Below are 16567 nucleotides of genomic sequence, written 5' to 3'. Positions count from 1 at the left end.
AAATCAACTGTTGCAAAGCTGTGTCATCAACACTCACAAGTATAAAACTACTTTTTCAAAGTAATAATTTCTTACTTCAAGCATGAAAAAAAAAAATCATGATGCCGAGCGCATATCATTATGTCAAGATAATTGTCATGACGTGGACTTTGGCGTGGTTTGTTTTCCCATGGTGCAAAGGATTTGGACCGGACATGGCGTGAAGGTAATACATATTTAATTTTAACACTCAAAAAAGGAACAAACAAAAGGCGCTCACAGTGGAGGCACAAAACTTGGACTATGCATAACTATGAAAATGACAAAACAAAAGACACTAACTGTGGCATAAATAAACACAACTTACTTGCGGAAGCAAAGAGCAGCATGAACGATGGTATCAAGAGTGTCAGGGGTATATCGAGAGTGTGATGTCGCCAGGCTGATTGCCTGGCAACTACGGGCTTAAATAGTGAAGACATGATTAAAGACAGGTGCGTGAGTCGTGAGGACAGGTGAAAACTAATGGGTTGCTATGGTGACAAAACAAACAAGAGTGCACAATGAGTCCAAACGTGGACCAGGTGAAACTAATGGGTAACCATGGAAGCAAGACAAGGGAGTGAAAAAGCAGGAACTAAAAAGAGTCCAAAAACCAAGCAGAACATAACTTAAACAAAACATGATCCCAGACATGACAATAATGGCACTAGCATTTACTTAATTTAAGAATATTTTTCAACATATTGAGCAAAAAGGTCTCATTTTTTTTTCTACCAGGAAAAGTGCACTTGTTATTAGTGAGAATATACTTATTTTAAGGTATTTTTGGGTTCATTGAAGTTAGCAAATTTTACTTGTTTCGGAAAGTCTTGACAAGCCAAATTTTCTTGTTCTATTGGCAGATAATTTTGCTGAGTTCAAATAAAATACCCCTAATTTTTTTTTGTGTTTTGTTTTTTTTGAACACTGACTTTGCAGTGCAAGAGTACCCCCTTCCCCCACACATCCCCCCACCCCACTCTCCACAGCTATGTTGTTGCTTTGACTATTACATCTGCTCAGGCTTTTTGTGTTTACAAGTCTCGAATATAAAATAACTCCAAATTACTTATCACATTTTCTGTACATGCCAAGTCATACATGTTGACCTCGCTATAGCACCCCCTGCGCTAACATCGTTTTACAAGCAACTAGCAGAGCTTTTTTTTCCTTTTTTTTTTAAAGCCGCCCCATTATCCGGTCGGCGTTTAAATGTGTCTGTGATTGATATTAATGACAGGTCACATTCCACGGGTGCCTGTGTCATACCTTGGGTCGTTACAATCTGATTAAAGTACTGTCCTCCTGACAGAGCCAGCAGATATCCATGTCACAAGAGCGTAAAGGCCGTAATTACTTGCACGCCACGGTACGCAGCCCCGCTATAGACGATTGGGTCTCTTAAATCCCCCGTCGCATCGGCAGAGTTATAAATGGACTGTTTAGGCCTGAACACATGTGCACAGTTTAAGATAGTCTACGCGGTATTTAGGGCTCTGGTTATGATGCTTTATTCAATCCCATAGATACACACAATATCCCTACAATTGAACTTAGGCAGTTGTAAGATCACATGAGATTTGACTTTTGTCTTTAGTTCCAGATGGAATTTAAATACCCCATATGGACTTTTTCATGTAATAACAGGAATGTTTTTCTTGAGCACCAAACGTGAATAAAATGTATCGTCTACCTCACTTGTTTGCTCCACTTTTGAAAGAAGAGGTTCTGAAACAGTCGCTATGCATGTGTACATGCGGACCAGACAGCTTTGTTTGAAAAAAAGATCAAAAGAGGCTTCTCTACACATCTTTAAAAAAAATTTAGTTTTGGTTTTTCAGCCAATTGTAACGGTATAATGGAGAAGGAGACGGCACAGAGACAGGGATGTCGCTTAGCTTGAAACGTATGTATTAATACAAAGGAATGATGTGTGTAACTAGTCCAAAGGTGTGTGGTGAGACTATGTGAAACGATTAGCTCTTGAGTGTTACCGGAAGATGTTGGAGGTGCCTGTTGAGACAGATGCGGAAGTCCAGAAAGGGCAAGGCAGGCTCGGAGGTCCGGGGACAGGCAAGAGGTCAGGGGCTGGAGCGAGGCGTCATTGTCCGGAGGCAGACAAAAGGTCGAGATCCGGGAAGGCAGCAGGGAGTCCAAAGGGGATCCGGGGAGACGAGACACACATCTCAAAACAAGGGAATGACGCGGAGCTGCAGGATGACGACACAGGACAAGACGCGATGAGCACAGAGTAAGGGGAGACACAGAGAGCAAGGAAGCACATAGGCGAGGAGAGCTCCTGACGTGTAGGGCTTCCTGTACGGATACAAGTAGCTACGTTCTGGCACTGGAACGCAGGACACGCTGCCTTAAGAAGGGAGTGGAGTCCTCATCAGCGTCAGGTGTGTTGATTCCCGATTGAGTGCAGCCACGCAGAGGCGCGGCCACAGCAGGAGAGGAACGCCCGTGGGCGTGTCCAGCGGTGCACGCAGAGGAGCGCACAGCTGAAGGTGCGACGGCAGGAGCTTGAGCCGTAACATCAATATGTTAACCTAGCATGATGTTGCTGTTAAAATGAGAGTGTAATGCAGTGCTTCTCAATTATTTTGTTATGCTCGCCCCAGGAAGAAGAAAACATCACCCTCCACTCTCTGCCACGAATATAAATAGTATTACATTAGTCTATAAAGTTGTATCCTTATTTATATTAAAGAAAACAAAGACAAAATCAACTTACAGAAAATAGTACCTTTTAACATGTTTTTAGTCTGCAACAGAAAAGGTTGAATGTGCATCAATTTGCCTGACATTAAAAAGAAAATTAAATCCTAATTTAAACTAACATTTTTTTTATCGACTTGAGCCATTTGATACTAAAAAATACAATAAAACTCAATCAATATAAATATATTGATCAGCAACATACACAACACTTTAATCTACAAAATTAAAGTGAATGCAACAAATTGTGCTAATTTTTTTTTTAATTAAATGGAAATGAGCAAGGGAGGATTAATGGCTCCAATGAGCATGATTTGCAGTGTGCAGCTTTTCGAAGCGGCGTTTGAAGCACAATACTCTGATACTGATAAAGCATGTTACTACGTGCATCACACCCTCATTAGAGAAGGACAGGTGTAATGTTAGCACTGTAGTTCATAGGGCTGCGAATCTTTGGGTGTCCCACGATTCGATTCAATATCAATTCTTGGGGTCACGATTCTCGATTCAAAAACGATAATTTTCCGATTCAAAACGATTCTCTATTCATTCAATACATAGGATTTCAGCAGGATCTACCCCAGTCTGCTGACATGCAAGCAGAGTAGTAGATTTTTGTAAAAAGCTTTTATAATTGTAAAGGACAATGTTTTATCAACTGATTGCAATAATGTAAATTTGTTTTAACTATTAAATGAACCAAAAATATGACTTATTTTATCTTTGTGAAAATATTGGACAGTGTGTTGTCAAGCTTATGAGATGCGATGCAAGTGTAAGCCACTGTGACACTTTTGTTCATTTTTATTTTATTTTTTTATATTATTTTTTATAAATGTCTAATGATAATGTCAATGAGGGATTTTTAATCACTACTATGTTTAAATTGTTACTAATATTGATACTGTTGTTGATAATAATCATTTTTGTTTCACTACTTTTGGATTGTTCTGTGTCGTGTTTGTGTCTCCTCTCAATTGTTTATTGCTGTTCTGAGTGTTGCTGGGTTTGGTTTTGTAATTGGATTGTATTGTTATGATATTGCTGTGTATTGTTTTGTTGGATTGATTAATTAAAAAAAATTAAAATTAAAAATCGATTTTTGAAAAATTAGAATTGATGCTGAATCTTACAACGTGATAATTGCGATTTGAATTCGAATCGATTTTTTTCCCACACCCCTAGTAGTTCACATAGCAATACTTGAGTGACCTCCTGTCCTACTCTTCAATGTTATGTTGTACAATGAGATATATGGCATGTATAAGTGAGTTAAAACATATACATATAAAACATGCATATAAACATAAATATAAAAGTGGATAAAGTACACTAACGCTTTGTGGAGACACACACACACACATGCAGCATTAAAGATACAAACACACAAAACTCCCATATTTTTCCCTCCTTTCACAGCATTCTTCATGTTTCAATATTTTCTCGTATTATCTTCCATGAAAAAAGGGCACAGTACATGTACATGAAAACCCATAATTTTCCATATTTTAAAATGCGAAAAGATATGGTTCCAACTTCCCAGCTGCCTAAATTCCAGCCTCAATGCTAGAATTTGGGGAGCTCACAGTCACAGTTTTGAGGAACCTATCCCAGCAGGCACAAGATATTAAAATAATGTTGAGAACTTTGTTAAATTCAAACCTAATGTTTTGATTGATTGATTGATTGATCTTAAAAATTTAATCCATGTACCGTATTTTTCGGACTATAAGTCGCAGTTTTTTTTTCAGGAGCGACTTATGTGTGAAATTATTAACACATTACCGTAAAATATCAAATAATAATATTTAGCTCATTCACGTAAGAGACTAGACGTATAAGATTTCATGGGATTTAGCGATTAGGAGTGACAGATTGTTTGGTAAACGTATAGCATGTTCTATATGTTATAGTTATTTGAATTACTCTTACCATAATATGTTACATTAACATACCAGGCACGTTCTCAGTTGGTTATTTATGCCTCATATAATGTACACTTATTCAGCCTGTTGTTCACTATTCTTTATTTATTTTAAATTGCCTTTCAAATGTCTATTCTTGGTGTTGGGTTTTATCAAATAAATTTCCCCAAAAAATGCGACTTATACTCCAGTGCGACATATGTTTTTTTCCTTCTTTATTATGCATTTTCGGCCGGTGCGACTTATACTCCGGAGCGACTTATACTCCGAAAAATACGGTAATGCTTTAAAAAGGCAAATGGATTGCACAAAAAGCCAAAAGGCTTGTTTCCATTGTGGTCCAAAACAACGTGTTTCTTGACAACGTTTAATCAATGTTGGGATCTGATGTTGATTTGACTATTGAATTTCGGTCATTTCCCAATCAATATTCTACAACACAAATACAACATTGAAACAGCATGCTTTTTGACAACGATTAGTCAATGTCAGGATGTGACGTTGATTAGAACATTGAAATTTGGTCATTTCCTAACCAAGAACGTGGATCCAATGTTAGACATCAATGTTGTCTCAAATTAACAAATACAACTATTTTGCAAAGTTGTTAAAAATGTCAGTTTTAAAGGACATGTATGTACAATCAACGTTGTATCAATGACTTGTGCCTGCTGGGATGAGACTTAATAAAAAAAGTTAAAAAATGCTTTTGATACAGGACCTTTAACATATGTTACTTCAAGGCGCCATCTTACCGCAGTCTGCCTACGCTCTACTGCATTTCATTACTTCTCTGACTTTCTGGCTGACAGGATTTCAAGTTGCTATTGTAAAAAGTGGCGATTATCATGACTATTGGCAAGAACGATCACATTGATTCTGCTATACGTTTATGTTGCGTGTTCTCGTGCATGAGCTGGTTTCTGCTTGGCGCGTGACATCTGCGTGACAATCTTGAGGTTTTAGTTTTGTTTTTCCTCTGCTAGGGTTTCATCCTGTCTAGTGCTCTTACTTTTTATCCATTGGTTTTGTCTTGCATTTACTTCACCGTTGTTGAGTGCCGTTTTCCAAACATACTTTTAATTAGTGATCAATGGTTTATCGGCCAGTGTCGCTTTCCTTGCGACACTGGTTTGTTCATCAATCAATCAATCAAAGTTTATTTATATAGCCCTAAATCACAAGTGTCTCAAAGGGCTGCACAAGCCACAACGACATCCTCGGCTCAGATCCCACATCAGGGCAAGAAAAAACTCAACCATATATGTATTCGCTTTTATGACACTGACATTTGTGGATTATTTAGGTGATTTTATTCAGCCAGGTGTGGTAGGTTTTACTAGCATGGGGATTTTTCTGGTGAATACGAGAGCCCGACAACACGGCGCTCTCGCACAGGTGCAGTTATATGGACTCAAGGTGTCTATTGCTACTTGAGAAATACTTGGCTTGGGAACATACGATCTGATTTGTTTGTCTCTCGTCATTCTTGGAACCATTGAGTGTTTTTGATACACTATATTGCCAAAAGTATTTAGCCACCTGCCTTGACTCACATATGAACTTGAAGTGCCATCCCATTCCTAACCCATAGGGTTCAATATGATGTCGGTCCACCTTTTGCAGCTATTACAGCTTCAACTCTTCTGGCAAGGCTGTCCACAAGGTTGCAAAGTGTGTTTATAGGAATTTTTGACCATTCTTCCAAAAGTGCATTGGTGAGGTCACACACTGATGTTGGTCGAGAAGGCCTGGCCTCAGTCTCCGTTCTAATTCATCCCAAACATTCAGGTCAGGACTTTGTGCAGGCCAGTTAAGTTCATCCACACCAGACTCTGTCATCCATGTCTTTATGGACCTTGCTTTGTGCACTGGTGCACAGTCATGTTGGAAGAGGAAGGGGCCCGCTTCAAACTGTTCCCACAAGTTTGGGAGCATGGAATTGTCCAACATGTTTTGGCATCCTGGAGCATTCAAAGTTCCTTTCACTGGAACTAAGGGGCCAAGCCCAACTCCTGGAAAAACAACCCCACACCATAATTCCTTCTCCACCAAATTTCACACTCTGCACAATGCAGTCCGAAATGTTCCGTTCTCCTGGCAACCTCCAAACCCAGACACGTCCATCAGATAGCCAGATGGAAAAGCGTGAATCATCACTCCAGAGAACGCGTCTCCACTGCTCTAGAGTCCAGTGGCGACGTGCTTTACACCACTGCATCCGACGCAGTATGTATAGCTGAGATGCAGCTGCTCGGCCATGGAAACCCATTCCATGAAGCTCTCTGCGTACTGTGCGTGGGCTAATTGGTAGGTCACATGAAGTTTGGAGCTCTGTATTAACTGACTGTGCAGAAAGTGGGCAACCACTTTGCACTGTGCACTTCAGCATCCGCTGACCCCTCTCTGTCAGTTTACGTGGCCTACCACTTTGTGGCTGAGTTGCTGTTGTTCCCAAACTCTTCCATTTTCTTATAATAAAGCCGACAGTTGACTTTGGAATATTTAGGAGCGAGGAAATTTCACGACTGGATTTGTGGCACAGGTGGCATTCTATGACAGTTCCACGCTGGAAATCACTGAGCTCCTGAGAGCGGCCCATTCTTTCACAAATGATTGTAGAAACAGTCTCCATGCCTAAGTGCTTGATTTTATACACCTGATTCTGATCATTTGGATGGGTAGCCAAATACTTTTGGCAATATAGTGTATTTTGGACGAGCAGTTACGAGTCCAGCACATTAAAAAAACACTCTTGTTGTGAAGGCCGCAACTATTCAACTATGCATCCGTTCAGCTCTTTTAGGACAGCTCTCCTTTCAATATTTTTAAATTTTCTTCTGGGCACACTTGGACATTGTTGACCAGCTTAAATGCAAGGTAGGTTACATTTAAAAGAAAATAAATGAAGTAGCCTTGTGAAATCTAAACACCGAGGAGTACCAGCTGGCTGCTTTGTGCGTGTAGCAACGTGTAAGGGTATCATTGACAGAGCAGTGCAGTGTGTGTTCACAAATATGCATGGCTGGTTAATTGTTAAAGAAGTATCTTCACCATGGAAACTTCACACTTTGTTCAGTCGTTTGCTGAGGCTGGTTGTAGAATTCACAAAATAAACGGTATTTTAATAAAACCCTGCTGTTTTCTGTGTACAGGTTTCCTCCCATATAAGTTTCAACAGACCTCGTCTTTAAGTTGACGTCGAATCGGAGCCAAGTTTCATGTCTTGTTCTGTCTGACATGAAGCCTTTGAACTAGCAATGCAGTCTGGTGATGATGAAGCTAATCATCAATTCTTTTTTGTGACCACATTAAAAATATATATGGTATTTTAGATGGGTGACCTCCAAGCAGCAACAACCAGTTTAAATTGGCTTGGCATGATTAGCCATCACCTGGGCATGCACATGAAATGTTGGACATCGAAAGAACCATAAAGTTTATTAGGAACCACATGAAGTTCATTGTTAGGATTACTTGAGCAGCGTCGGACTTCACCTCGACAGGCACGCCGTGTTCTTTGTTAGTGTGCCCAGTTTTCATTTAATTGGGGAGTGGGTGGGCCTCTCTTGTATTCCGTGCATGTTTGTTTGATTTGATAATGAGCACGCTGCTCTGCATTGCCTCAGGTGCAGTAAAGGGATACCGTTCCCGCAGTGAAGTCGACAGAAAGCAGACATTCGTGACTAAAGGCTTCTGGATCGAGTTCCTTTTTGCAGTCTCATGATGACAGATGTTGCTCCTGTCTCACATCTGCTCAAAGCTCGCTGCAATATTTGCTAAATAGCGACGGTAGGAGGACGTCCCCTGCTGTGTAATCTGCTTGTGTGCCGTCTCCCGCTGCCTGCAGCAGGAAAGATGTCAGCGTATCTGACAGACTTGAATGCATCCAGTATTAATGAGTCTTTTCTTCTACTGTCAGGCCTACTGCTGTTTGAGTGTCACTAACAGTCTACTGCTTGGTGCGGCGCCAGTCGGAACACTCTCACTGCCAATCGTGTAGGAAGCATAAAGGCCTGTTTGTCACAGCTGAATTGCTGATGGTGGCAACTGTATAACTGTAAGTGATTGCAATGTCTTACAGGCCACTTTGATTGACACTGGACATCTAAGTTAAAGAAGGAAAAAGCAACTCAAAGGCACCTCCAGTTAATAAATCAATGACATGAACGTTAACTGTGAATGAACTCGATGATTTAGCCGTTATCCATGAATTGCCATGTTGGTGTTTGTTTGTTTTTTTCAGTTCTTGCTTTCAAACAGCGTACGAGAGGGTTGACTCTGCATCGCTCTCATCAGCGGAGCATGTTTATTTCGGAGCAGAAATAAATGAACCGAGTGAACCTTCTTGTCGGTTATTGACAATCTTTATCTTAGGAGCACAATTAGGAGGAAAACAAATTGTTGATTGACACCTCGGTCTCCCTGGACGGATTCTCAGTCATTCGCGCGGACTGGACATTGGCCGAGAGCTAGCGGGCAGCCTAGGACGGAGTAGGCTGTCTTGGTTGCTTTGTTGGGTCTGTTCCTGACTCTGCCCGTGCTGCCCGCCAGCAGACTATGGTGTGGAGCACTGCATGTACAGAACAGGCCAAAAGTTTGGACATACCTTCTCCTCATTCAATGCGTTTTTTTTATTTTCATGACTTTTTACATTGTAGATTGTCACCGAAGGCATCAAAATTATGAATGAACACATGTGGAGTTATGTACTTAACAAAAAAAGGTTAAATAACTAGGGATGATGTTTGATAAGAAATTATCGAGTTCGAGCCTATTATCGAATCCTCTTATCGAACCGATTCCTTATCGGTTCTCTTATCGAGTCCAGATAGGTTGTTATATATGAAAAAAAAACACATAATATTTGGTTTAACAAAAGCTCACTTTTATTATATAAGAAAAAAAGAAAATCTAATAAATAAATAAATATTGACTGTTGTTACCCAAAGTATATTAAGTGGGATTTTTCAGAAAAACAAATATATACAGTAACATAAAAACAACCTGTCTCTGTGATGACTATAGGTGTATAAATAATATAGTGTTAAATAAAATCATATATAAAAGCATATCGCCACCCGGCAGCTAAGAATGAGGTTATGAGCACGCTGTGAAAGTAAACGTCAAGAACTCAGCCAACACGCCTCGTCTGCATTATTTATAATTAGACAGACAACACATATACAGTGTGATTTTGTTTTGTTTACAAGAAAAGAAAAACAAAAGTTAAAAAAGGGAGATCATGTCATATATGTATGTGCTGCGGTTGCTTTAAGAACGTTGCGACAGCTGCCGTAAAGGAGGTGTGTTGCTAGCCTGGTTGCTATGTTTCCGGTTGGTCGTAAAAGTGTTCGTCATGTGTTTGTACCCTGCTCAAATCTCTCAGTAAAGTTATTCATTGGATTATAACTTTTGTTTTGAACTTTAGTACACTTTGGAGCGCTTTTTCCGGTCCATTGTTTTTCCTGCTTTCCCTATCTGCGCCTAATGACTGAACTACGTGACGTCATTTCTTGTGATGTCTCAAGGGGCATTTCGGGACGGGATTCGTTCCCAGGGATTCGAATAAAGAACCAACTGTTTTTCTTTATTATAGTGGTCTCGATAACGGGTACCGGTTCTCAAAAAGGGATTTGAGTCCAAGGACTCGGTTCTTTTCTTATCGAACAACCGGGAAAACCGGTTTTGAGTATCATCCCTATAAATAACTGAAAACATGTTTCAGATTCAAGTTTCTTCAAAAGAGCCACCCTTTGCTCTGATTACTGCTTTGCACACTCTTGTCATTCTCTCGATGAGCTTCAAGCACACCTGTGAAGTGAAAAACATTTCACCTGTTGTATTGGTTTTGTTTTTCTCCTGATGTAGGTATGATTATCACCTCTTTGTTTTTGTGTTAGGTTTTATTTTGGAGTTTTATATTTGTACCCTTTTCCTTGTATTTTACGTGCTCCTATCATATTTTTTTATGTTTGTGTCTTCTTCTCTTATGGTTTTGACCTGTTGATAGAATGTCCTCATGACTGATTGTTTTTTGCTGTAAAATGATCGGAGGAAAAGAGTAAATATTGGTCAGTGTGTGTCAGTTTTACCATCTTTAATGCACAAAATGTGTCAAAGTGGCCCTCCACTTTGGTTTGGATTTATTTCCCGTACTGTACCAGAAATTAACCAAGTATGGTTGTGAAATGCATATTCATTTTTTATTCATTAGACTCTTTAAAAATATAAAATTTGACTTGTTGAAACCTTGAGAAAAAGTTGTATCGGGACATCCCTAGTTATTACACTACTTCACCACTCTAGTTGTTTGTAGCACACACTATTGTATTGTTTTTATACAATATTCAAAGTTGGATTTTCCTATTCGAGACTATTTTACATGGTAAAATGGTGGTGTTTTTGCGGGCCAGGACTGGAATAATTGAATTCCAATTAAATTCAATGGGGACTTTGATTTGAGAAACAAGTATTTTGAGTTATAGGTTTGCAACCAAACCAATTAAACTCATAAAGACAAGTGCCAATTATTAGTTTTCAACCCAACGCTGCTATGCAGCTCGCAGGCCACGTTAGGCACTGAAGGATTTAAGGAGAGAAGTCGTGAACGTAGGGAGGGTGTCTATGAGTGTACTAAGGATGTAACTAGATATATCCGATAATATCGGCCTGCCGATATTATCGGCCGATAAATGCGTTAAAATGTAATATCGGAAATTAGCGGTATCGTTTTTTTCATTATCGGTATCGTTTTTTTATTTTTTATTTTTTTTTAATTAAATCAACATAAAAAACACAAGATACACTTACAATTAGTGCACCAACCCAAACAACCTCCCTCCCCCATTTACACTCATTCACATAAAAGGGTTGTTTCTTTCTGTTATTAATATTCTGGTTCCTACATTATATATCAATATATATCAATACAGTCTGCAAGGGATACAGTCCGTAAGCACACATGATTGTGCGTGCTGCTGGTCCACTAATAGTACTAACCTTTAACAGTTAATTTTACTAATTTTCATTAATTACTAGTTTCTATGTAACTGTTTTTATATTGTTTTACTTTCTTTTTTTATCCAAGAAAATGTTTTTAATTTAATTATCTTATTTTATTTGATACATTTAAAAAAAAAAAGGTACCATATCTTCACCATACCTGGTTGTCCAAATTAGGCATAATAATGTGTTAATTCCACGACTGTATTTATCGGTTGATATCGGTATCGGTTGATATCGGTATCGGTAATTAAAGAGTTGGACAATATCGGAATATCGGATATCGGCAAAAAGCCATTATCGGACATCCCTAGATGTAACGATAAACAGTATTAATGGGGAACCACAATAAAACTCTCAATTAGTTCGTAGTATCGTTACAAATTTAAATGATAGAAAAAAAAATTCTTGTTAACTGCACTTTGATAAAATGATTGACAGGCTAGCACTACAGTAGATTCCTAGCCAGCTTAAATGCTAATATGAATACAAGAGATATTAACCTATTTACCTAATAAGAAACATATCTAAACTTGTATATATGTATTGCTGTCTGAGCAAGTAATATATTCAATTGCACACATTAAACCTACAGGCTCCATCTATACTTGGAGGAATATGACACGAACAGACGTGTCTACAACAGGAAGTGTGTGTCCATCAGTACTTTTTGCACAGTAAACAATACCGCTAAACTCAGGAAACATTTAAATCATTGTCTTTGACCCACAGAAGCAATGAGAAACTATTTTTAGTCGCCTTGAGAGCCTCTCCCTGAAACCTAATAATCTGGTTAGACATCTAGAGGTAATAATGGACTCAGACTTTAACTTTAACAGCCACATTAAGTCAATAATACCAGCAGCTTTTTACCACCCGAAAAAGTTGCCAAAATCAGGAATAATGTCTACTTTAGACTTAAAAAGACTAATCTATGCCTTTGTCTCCAGCAGGTTAGACTACTGTAATGGCATTCTCACTGGGCTTTCTAAACGAGCTGTAAAGCAGCTGCAGTACATCAAGAATGATGCTGCTCGAGTCCTGACTAGAACTAAGAAATATGACCATATTAGCCCAGTGCTGGGCAGCACGGTGGTAAAAGGGTTTAGTTCATGTGCCTCACAATACGAAGGTCCTGAGCAGGCCCGGCCCTAACCAATCTGGCGCCCTAGGCAAGATTTTAGGTGGCACCCCCCCACATCGGCAGTGAAGTGTATATACTCACAAGAAACCGAATAGCTTTGTCTTTGACCTTTTTTTTTTACTTACAACCAGAGGTGGGTAGTAACGCGCTACATTTACTCCGTTACATCTACTTGAGTAACTTTTGGGATAAATTGTACTTCTAAGAGTAGTTTTAATGCAACATACTTTTACTTTTACTTAAGTATATTTATAGAGAAGGAACGCTACTTTTACTCCGCTGCTTTTATCTACATTCAGCTCGCTACTCGCTACTAATTTTTATCGATCTGTTAATGCACGCTTTATTTGTTTTGGTCTGTCAGACAGACCTTCAAAGTGCCTGCGTTACTGGTGACGTTTCACTTCGTTCCACCAATCAGATGCAGTCACTGGTGACGTTGGACCAATCAAACAGAGCCAGGTGGTCACATGACCTGACTTAAACAAGTTGAAAAACTTATTGGGGTGTTACCATTTAGTGGTCAATTGTACGGAATATGTACTGTACTGTGCAATCTAATCATAAAAGTTCCAATCAATCAATCAAAAGTGTCAAGGAAAAAATATACTTTTTTTATTTCAACCGTACATCCCGTCAAAAGCCTCAAGACTGACCGCACATGAGGACGTTCCTGTCTTCACAATAAAAGTGCCGCTCCATCGCGCCTGCGCTTTCAAAACAAGAGTCTCCGAAAGCCAGCGCAAACAAGCTAGCAAGCTACGGAGTTTGACGCCAATATATTTCTTGTAAAGTGTATAAAAACGAATATGGAAGCTGGACAAATAAGGTGCCAAAAACCAACCACTTTCATGTGGTATTAGACAGAAAGGAGGAACTTTTCTTCTCCTCCATTTGAAAACGTGGACGTTATCATCACTACTGTCTGATTACAATCAACGCAAGTCATCAGAATCAGGTAATACACCAACTTATATTCTAGTCTGCATGAAAGAAAGGAATCTATATGTTAAACATGCATGTATATTCATTAAAACATCTTTAACATGTAAACAAAAACAGCAAAATAAATACATATAAATTATATACTGTATATATCAATGTATATGTATATATATATATATATATATATATATATATATATGTGTGTGTGTGTGTGTGTGTGTGTGTGTGTGTGTGTGTGTGTGTGTGTGTGTGTGTGTGTGTGTGTGTGTGTGTGTTACTCATCAGTTACTCAGTACTTGAGTAGTTTTTTCACAACATACTTTTTACTTTTACTCAAGTAAATATTTGGGTGACTACTCCTTACTTTTACTTGAGTAATAAATCTCTAAAGTAACAGTACTCTTACTTGAGTACAATTTCTGGCTACTCTACCCACCTCTGCTTACAACTATACCTAATATATAAAGGGGTGGAAAAGTGACTATTACCTGCAGGGCAAACATTAGCTAACCAGAAGGCAATAACAATGTAAACAAAAACACCTGCTTAAAAGATCTAATACAAATGTCCCTGAGGAATGTAAGGTGGGAGTACTGTAATTACCTAACGTTACATTATTATTTTCCATAACAATTTAGCCCCCTCCACAATATTAACCCGACGTTAAAACAGAACTAGCTATTTATTGATTAGCAATTGCCGAATCATGTAACATTAGCTTAATGCTAAAAAGCCAGGTTACTATCACATTCTGTAACAGACAAATAATTTCATGTAGGCTAACGTTACCTACCTGCTACCTCTGTCTTTTCTCGTTTCTCCTCCTCTTCTTTTCTCTTTTTTCTTCCCTGGGCACCTGACAGTTTTGGCCGTTTTGACATCTTGTGTTGATTTTTTGATGTGGTGACGTCCAAAAAGAGTCATGATACGGGAAGGGGGGGGGGGGGCGTAATGTTGTAACAAATAATATTTCTATTAAATAGGCTTTAATTTGCATTTTAATTAACGTGGGATTATTTTTTGTATTTAGAAATAATAGTACCAACTTTTTTTCTTTTTTTTTCTCCAACATTTGTGGCACTGGCGTGGCGCCCCCTGATGGACGGCGCCCTTAGCATTTGCCTATACGGCCTATGCCACGGGCCGGCCCTGGTCCTGAGTTCAATCCCAGGCTCGGGTTCTGTCTTTGTGGAGTTTGCATGTTCTCCTCGTGACTGCGTGGGTTCCCTCCGAATACTCCGGCTTCCTCCCACCTCCAAAGACATGCACCTGGGGATAGGTTGATTGGCAACACTAAATGGTCCCTAGTGTGTGAATGTGAGTGTGAATGTTGTCTGTCTATCTGTGTTGGCCCTGTGATGAGGTGGCGACTTGTCCAGGGTGTACCCCGTTTTCCGCCCGAATGCAGCTGAGTCATAAAAAAATACAATCATGTGTGCTTACGGACTGTATCCCTGCAGACTGTATTGATCTATATTGATATATAATGTAGGAACCAGAAATATCAATAACAGAAAGAAACAACCCTTTTGTGCGAATGAGTGTGAATGAGTGTAAATGGGGGAGAGAGGTTTTTGGGGTTGGTGCACTAATTGTAAGTGTTTCTTGTATTTTTTATGTTGATTTAATTAATAAAATAAATTGTATTTTATTTATTTATTTTTTCATTCTTGTGCCGCGGCCCCGTGGTTGGGGACCACTGGTCTAGAGTGTAATGTGTCGATGTAACAATAAAAGAAGGGATCCAGTTGTCATCTTAACGACCTGTTTTATTCACAACATTACAGCTACTCCAAGTGCTAACTGCTAACCACATACACAAATGTCGTAACGGGGAGATTGGCTGCAACCCGCACATAATCACAACATAAAAGGCACAGAGCAGCTCCATTTTAAAAAGAGAGGTAAAACAAAAGTAGTGAACAGAAGGAAAAACAGATAAACAAATACCGTGATAACGTCGGATAAACAGAAACGCACAAATCCATTATTGTTTACAGGAAAAGTCACTGCTTTTTCAGCACCTGCAGTGAGCAAACTTGTCCAAAAGATCGCGACATAGTACCAACAATAACACACCTTTCCGTTTATGTTAGGTTATGCGCATGTCAAAGTAAAGTATTCCGATTTAAGGTGTGATGCATTAAAATGCACGTAATATCAAGATATTTTTTTCAGGGTTCATGTACATGGTAACATTCTAATCCGAATGATGATCAGATGAAATAAATGTTGTCCATGTACACGTGGCTACTGTTGGCAATGTTGAAGTTCAGGTTGAAAATACGTGTATTCAATTGTGCATATGACAATTGAAACTATTTTATCCACACCTTTTGATTTTAATTTAATTCATGATTGTGTTTATGATGATTTTAAATTGAGTTAGGATTATTTTTATAATTTTGATGTTTTTAGTTATGCCTTCTCGTGATTTTCTGTAAAGCACTTTAAATGTTCTTGTATGCAAATTGTGATGTGTAAATAAACCTGCCTTGCATTTCCTTACAACAATAATAACAATTTTGCTAACATTAACCGTGATATGAAATCTTCTATATTGTTACATCCCTTGCTTGCGTACCATCCTCTCCCAACGCTGCTCCCAAACTTGGTATGCATACCCTTTTATCTCCAACAAGAAGTGAGCGTCTTCTTCTTCTAATAGTATTATGGCCTGGCACTCAACGTTAAAGGTGTATTACCGCCACCTGTATTGGAGTGTGAACTAGAATTCCCTGCCTTCTCCATCCATCACATACTACACCTTCCCACTCTAAATTATATTCCATAAACCTGTCTCTTC

The 16567-nt window shown here is 38.9% G+C and overlaps 1 protein-coding gene across 6 annotated transcripts in view; it reads left to right on the top strand.

Annotated features, from left to right (window-relative positions):
* Nucleotides 1-16567, top strand: part of fhod3b (formin homology 2 domain containing 3b) — a 255607-nt gene that overhangs the window by 35414 nt on the left and 203626 nt on the right. The window lies entirely within an intron of this gene.

Source organism: Nerophis lumbriciformis, linkage group LG04 (genome assembly GCF_033978685.3).
Source record: "Nerophis lumbriciformis linkage group LG04, RoL_Nlum_v2.1, whole genome shotgun sequence".
Taxonomy (NCBI): domain Eukaryota; kingdom Metazoa; phylum Chordata; class Actinopteri; order Syngnathiformes; family Syngnathidae; genus Nerophis; species Nerophis lumbriciformis.
This window is presented reverse-complemented; position numbering and strand designations above follow the sequence as displayed.